The sequence below is a fragment of the Kryptolebias marmoratus genome, linkage group LG8, assembly GCF_001649575.2.
Source record: "Kryptolebias marmoratus isolate JLee-2015 linkage group LG8, ASM164957v2, whole genome shotgun sequence".
Lineage (NCBI taxonomy): Eukaryota > Metazoa > Chordata > Actinopteri > Cyprinodontiformes > Rivulidae > Kryptolebias > Kryptolebias marmoratus.
In genome coordinates, this window is record NC_051437.1 from 3188962 (window position 1) to 3194783 (window position 5822).

Sequence of the window (5822 nt, forward strand, 5' to 3'; positions counted from 1 at the left end):
TGTTTTTTTAATGAGAAATATTTGCCCCTCTAAACAATTCTGTTAATAGATAAGTCATTATTTATTTTAATTATTGTTTTTGTCCACACAGTCTATATTGTCCATAACACAGTCTGTCTGTCTATCACGTTAGCAGAACAGTGGGTTAACTTCGCCAAAACAAGTTGTTTGACCTTTCAGGATCTCCGTAGTTCCCTTGCAGTGCGGGCACAGCGCGGCGGTTACGAGTGTTGAACATGAACGCGGCACGGAGATGCAGGGGGAACCGTATCTGATGGGGGAACGCGGCAGCAACTCAAGCACATTGCTGCCCCCTATATGTCAGGAGGACAAATAACACCTTTTCTGTTCAAATTGCCAACCCGCCACAGTGGCGTGTGTTGATCAAAATCACCCGCCACTTCAAATATTTAACCGCATTTGGCCAGTGGCGGGTGCTAATTTCCACCCCTGATTCACACAGACAGTATGTCTACAGACGGCGCAATGAAGCCTTTAAAGAAAAGAACACCATACCAACAGTCAAGCACGGTGGAGGATCCATAATGCTGTGGGGCTGCTTTGCAGCATCTGGTACTGGAGGCCTTGACCGTATCACAGGCATCGTGAAATCAGAAGATTATCAAGCAATTCTAGAGCGAAATGTCTCGCCGAGTGTAAGGAAACTTGGTTTGCGGCGAAGATCCTGGGTCCTCCAGCAAGACAACGACCCAAAGCACGCCTCCGAAAGCACGCAGGCCTGGTTGAAAGGGGAAAAAATGGGACTGTTTTAAAATGGCCAGCAATGAGTCCTGATCTCAATCCAATTGAAAATCTTTGGGTGGAGCTGAAATCTGCCATTGGCGAAAGGAACCCTGCAAATGTACAAGAGCTTGAGCATATTGCAAAAGAAGTGTGCCAAAGGCTGTGCATTAGCTTTATCGGTCAGAATGTGACTTGTTGTTCATTTCCATAAAATGCTAAAGCTAAAACAAACTGTACTTGTACCGTGCGCAAGTATAAATTACTTGTGTTTAACACTTAAATATACGTTTGAATAAACTAAAGTTTAGACTTTATAGTTTGTTAAAATTAATATGAACAAAGATTGAATATTTAGGAATTTAAAAAACTAGCAAAACACCTGCGGAAGCTAATGCTAACATGTTAGCATCAGCTGAGTCAGAAGCTTTGTTTAGCTAAAAGTGCTGGTTAGTTTTATTGTATTTGATGTTATTTTTGAACCACATTTAAAAACGTATTTAAAAAAGTATTTTAAAAAGTTTAGGATCTACAGTTTGTTAAAATGAGCAAAAAAACTAGCAAAACACCCGATAAAGCTAATGCTAACATGTGAGTCAGAAGCTCTCTTTAGTTAAAAGTGCTAGTTAGTTTTATTGTATTTGACGTTATTTTTGAACCACATTCAAAAACATATTTAAAAATTTTAAAAATGTATTTCTCTAAGTGAATAAATAAAAGAATTAGCATCAAATGACCTAAACATGTGACTTCTTGTTCCTTTTTATAAAAGGCTAAAGCTAAAACAAACTGTACACACGTATAAATTACTTGTGTTCATGACTGAATTACATGTTTGAATAAACTAAAGTTTAGACTTTATTGTTTGTTAAAATTAATATTAACAAAGATTGAATATTTAAGAATTTAAAAAACTAGCAAAACACTCGATAAAGCTAATGCTAACATGTTAGCGTTAGCCGAGTCAGAAGCTTTGTTTAGCTAAAAGTACTTGTTAGTTTTATTGTATTTAAAGTTATTTTTGAACCACATTTAAAAACATTTAAAAAGCATTTAAAAAGTCTAGGATCTACAGTTTGTTAAAATGAGCAAAAAAACTAGCAAAACACCCGATAAAGCTAATGCTAACATGTGAGTCAGAAGCTCTCTTTAGCTAAAAGTGCTAGTTAGTTTTATTGTATTTGAAATTATTTTTGAACCACCTTTAAAAACATATTTAAAAATGTCAAAAATGTATTTCTGTAAGTGAATAAATAAAAGAATTAGCCTCCAATGACCTAAAAATGTGACTTCTTGTTCCTTTTCATAAAATGCTAAAGCTAACTTTACTTTACTTTTCGTGTATAAATTACTTGTGTTCATGACTGAATTATGTTTGAATAAACTAAAGTTTAGACTATAGTTTGTTAAAATGAATATTAACAAAGACTGAATTTAAAAAACTAGCAAAACACCTGCTGAAGCTAATGCTATAATGTTAGCGTTAGCCGAGTCAGAAGCTTTGTTTAGTTAAAAGTGCTAGTTAGTTTTATTGTATTTGACGTTATTTTTGAACCACATTTAAAAACATATTTAAAAATTTAAAACATGTATTTCTCTAAGTGAATAAATAAAAGAATTAGCATCAAATGACCTAAACATGTGACTTGTTCCTTTTCATAAAATGCTAAAGCTAACTGTACTTGTACCGTGCGCACATATAAGTTACTTGATGTGTTCATGACTTAATTATGTTTGAATAAACTAAACTTTAGACTCTATAGTTTGTTAAAATGAATATTAACAAAGACTGAATTTAAAAAACTAGCAAAACACCTGCTGAAGCTAATGCTATAATGTTAGCGTTAGCCGAGTCAGAAGCTTTGTTTAGTTAAAAATGCTAGTTAGTTTTATTGTATTTGAAGTTATTTTTGAACCACATTTAAAATGTTTTATAGAAGGTTTTAACAATATATATTTTTTTAAGTGATTCATTTAAATAATTGGACTCATAGAACCTAAGAATGTGACTTGTCATAAATGCTAAAAGCTAACAAATCAATGTAACGACTCTGCTTGGCTGAATAATCCGTGTGTTAAGTTTTTTATTTTAAGTTTTTTGTAATTTACTGAGCAGAATCCCTCATTTTAACGTAGTATTCACAAGACAAAAAGGTATTAATCGCATTGATTTCTGTTCCTGTTCAGTTCAGCTAACATGAATTATTATATCATCAAATAAAACAGCCTGTGTGCGTTCGTTTGTCCGTCTGTTAGCAAAATATCTCCTGAACCACGAGGCGGATTTTACTGAAACTCTCAGGAAGTAATAACTGGACGTACGTCTACGACTCATTAACTTTCAGAGTCGATTCAAGATGGCTGCCGCAGCTAATCGACCTTAGTGTCCATAAAAGTGGTTGTTTTTCATGTCAAGTTTCCTCAGTTTTTGGATTTAGTTTTGAATAAACAAACTAAGAAGTTATTTTACTGTAAATGAAGGACAGATCTTCAAATATAGTTAATATTTCTCCCTCCATGATTGGCAAATAAGTTGCATCAATTTTAAAAAACTGTTTGATTAAATTTATTTTCTGTGTGTAAATTGCACAACCTTCACTCTATATATTATTAGTTGTTTTGTTTTTTAAAGTAGACATTTGCACTCTTTTAACCAAACAAATTCAGACAAAAAAGAAGCTATTTTTATTTAATTAGAGGCATAAAGTGGAATGAAATCTTATTTTAAGTGTATAAATGCTTGGTGAATAAAAATGATTTCTTCTTTAATAGTGGAGCTTTTTAAAATAAACTTATTTTAATACAGTTATTAAGCTTTTCACTAAAAACTAAAACAAGATTAAAGTTTAAAAAGAAAGCCTGAAATGAGCCTCTTGCACACGGCCGCCAGCAGATGGCGCCAAAGTGGCACAAAGTGGCTCCTCCACGGATTCGGGCTGAAAATGTCCCGAAAAGGTTCGATTCAAAAAGCGTCGGAGTTCATCGGCGCGAGGAAAGGTTGGAGAAGATCTCGTGGAAGAAAAATCAAAACTTCCATTAGGAGAAATAAATGATTAACTGCTCGTGGAAGCTAAAAGGAGACGGCTGATTACATCAGAATTGTAGCTGTAAAGGTCTTCAGAACAGCTTCCAGCTCGCAGTGGACTCCGCCTTCCTGATGAGACCCGTCTGGTTGGCGTCCAAAGAAGATGGCGCTCGCCGCTACAGAGTCGCTTCGCCCTCTTCCTGATGTTTGATGTCCGGACGGACGTCTCCCCGTCCTCGTCCTCTCGTCCACAGCGGCCGGGTCAGTGTTTCTGCAGACGTTCAAACTGCGATCTGCCCGTCACCTCACCCCGGGAGCCTCCATTTTCACGCCCTCCAGATTAAAACACAGCGTATTTAAAGTGTCTTTTTCTGGCGGTCATGATGGTTTTATTCGTCCATTTCGGCCCGAACCTCCCTGTGGGCTGGCAGGAGTAAAAGAAGCTGCGCCGCCTGAAACGAGTTACCGTAAACTGCGCCGCGGAAGAAGAGTTAGCGTAAATTCACGAAAAGTTGGAACTATAGGCTAAATGTCCAGAAAAGGCTTCGTTCGGGTCCAGATCTGGGCCGCGCCCCTCCATTAGGGGACCCGTTGATCGGCACCGACATCCAACTGAACGTGTTGCAGAAAAAAAACCCGCAAAAAAACGGATATACGGGCGGCAGCGAGGCGAGAACGACACGAACCAACCAGAACATCGGAGTTGTGGTAGTAGCTGAGGGTCATCCCCGGCGCGTACTCCGAGGGCTAACACGTCTCGCACGGGATCCCGCACAGGTTAGACCAAAAGTGGCTACGACTCTCATTAATTTTTTTTAAATAAAAAAATGTAAAAAAGACGATTTTAACATGAAATAATCCGTTTGGTTCAAATAAGCCCTGCCCACTTCTGCCAATTAAACTACACGGACAGAAGGACGGCGGTTGTTCTTAGTACCACACAGCAGTACTTGTACTACGGTACGACATCTGTGGCCGTAAGTGTCTAAAAGGCCGTTCGGCGTTTCATCATTTCTGCAACTTGAAAAATGGCCGCCGTGGTCGTTCGTCTAAAGACATCAAACCTGTGGAGGTTTTAAAACGTTTGAACTGATAATAAAAACAGCCTCCAGCTGCAGTTCTAGCTGTGTGACAGATATAAGCAGAGTTTTAGGAGCTTGAGAGGAAAATCCAGGACGTTTCTGCTGGAAATGAATTCGAAAAGGAGGCTGCAGTTCCTGCGGTCGGCCACTAGGTGTCAGCACAATGCAGCTGCTGCAGAACCTCAACTCCTGCAACTTTCCACCACTGTCCTCTGTCTTCTGTCTCCTCTGGGACACTTTCTAATATTCATTTGAACTCAGACCACAAACAACTTCAATTGGAACAAAAAAAAGAAGAAAGGAAAAAGAAAAATTAAATAGTGACGCGCCCCCGAAGGAATCGAAGCACAATAAAGTGACCATTAAACGGTAGGAGCTGACGTTCAGACATCAGAGAAGTTTTAATTAAGTGAAATATTTTCCGAGTCTGTTAAATCCGAACGCCTCACAGCGGATTCTGACGTTTCAGCTCCGCTAAAACCGCCATTTTAGAGCCGAAAACCGACTAAAAACGACGAGAATCTGCGTTTTAAGACGAGTTCCAACTAAAGAATACAAATAAACAAATAAATAAAAAACAGGGAACCACTTCATGTGGAGTCTCACACAGCCCTCCAACAGGCTCATCATGAGTGTGTGTGTGTGTGTGTGCACTGACTTTATGGGGCTACTCAATAAAAAAAGCTGGGTGCATTCATCATCCCATTACGGCGACACATACACACACACACACGCAGAGAGAGAAAAAGAAAGGAAGCGAGAGGAGGGATGAATCACCGCCGCCTGAGCCGTCAATAAAGTCATTTCTGTAAAAATGGCGCCTTCGCCATTATTCAACGCGCTTTATCAGCACCTTGGAAATTACTGCGGCTCGTCGCCGGGGCCCCTGGCTCGCCGTGATTAAGGGCCCTGCCAGGGAGCGCTGACAGCACCTCTGGACCGGGCTTTTATCCGGGACCGACCCCCCCCCCCCC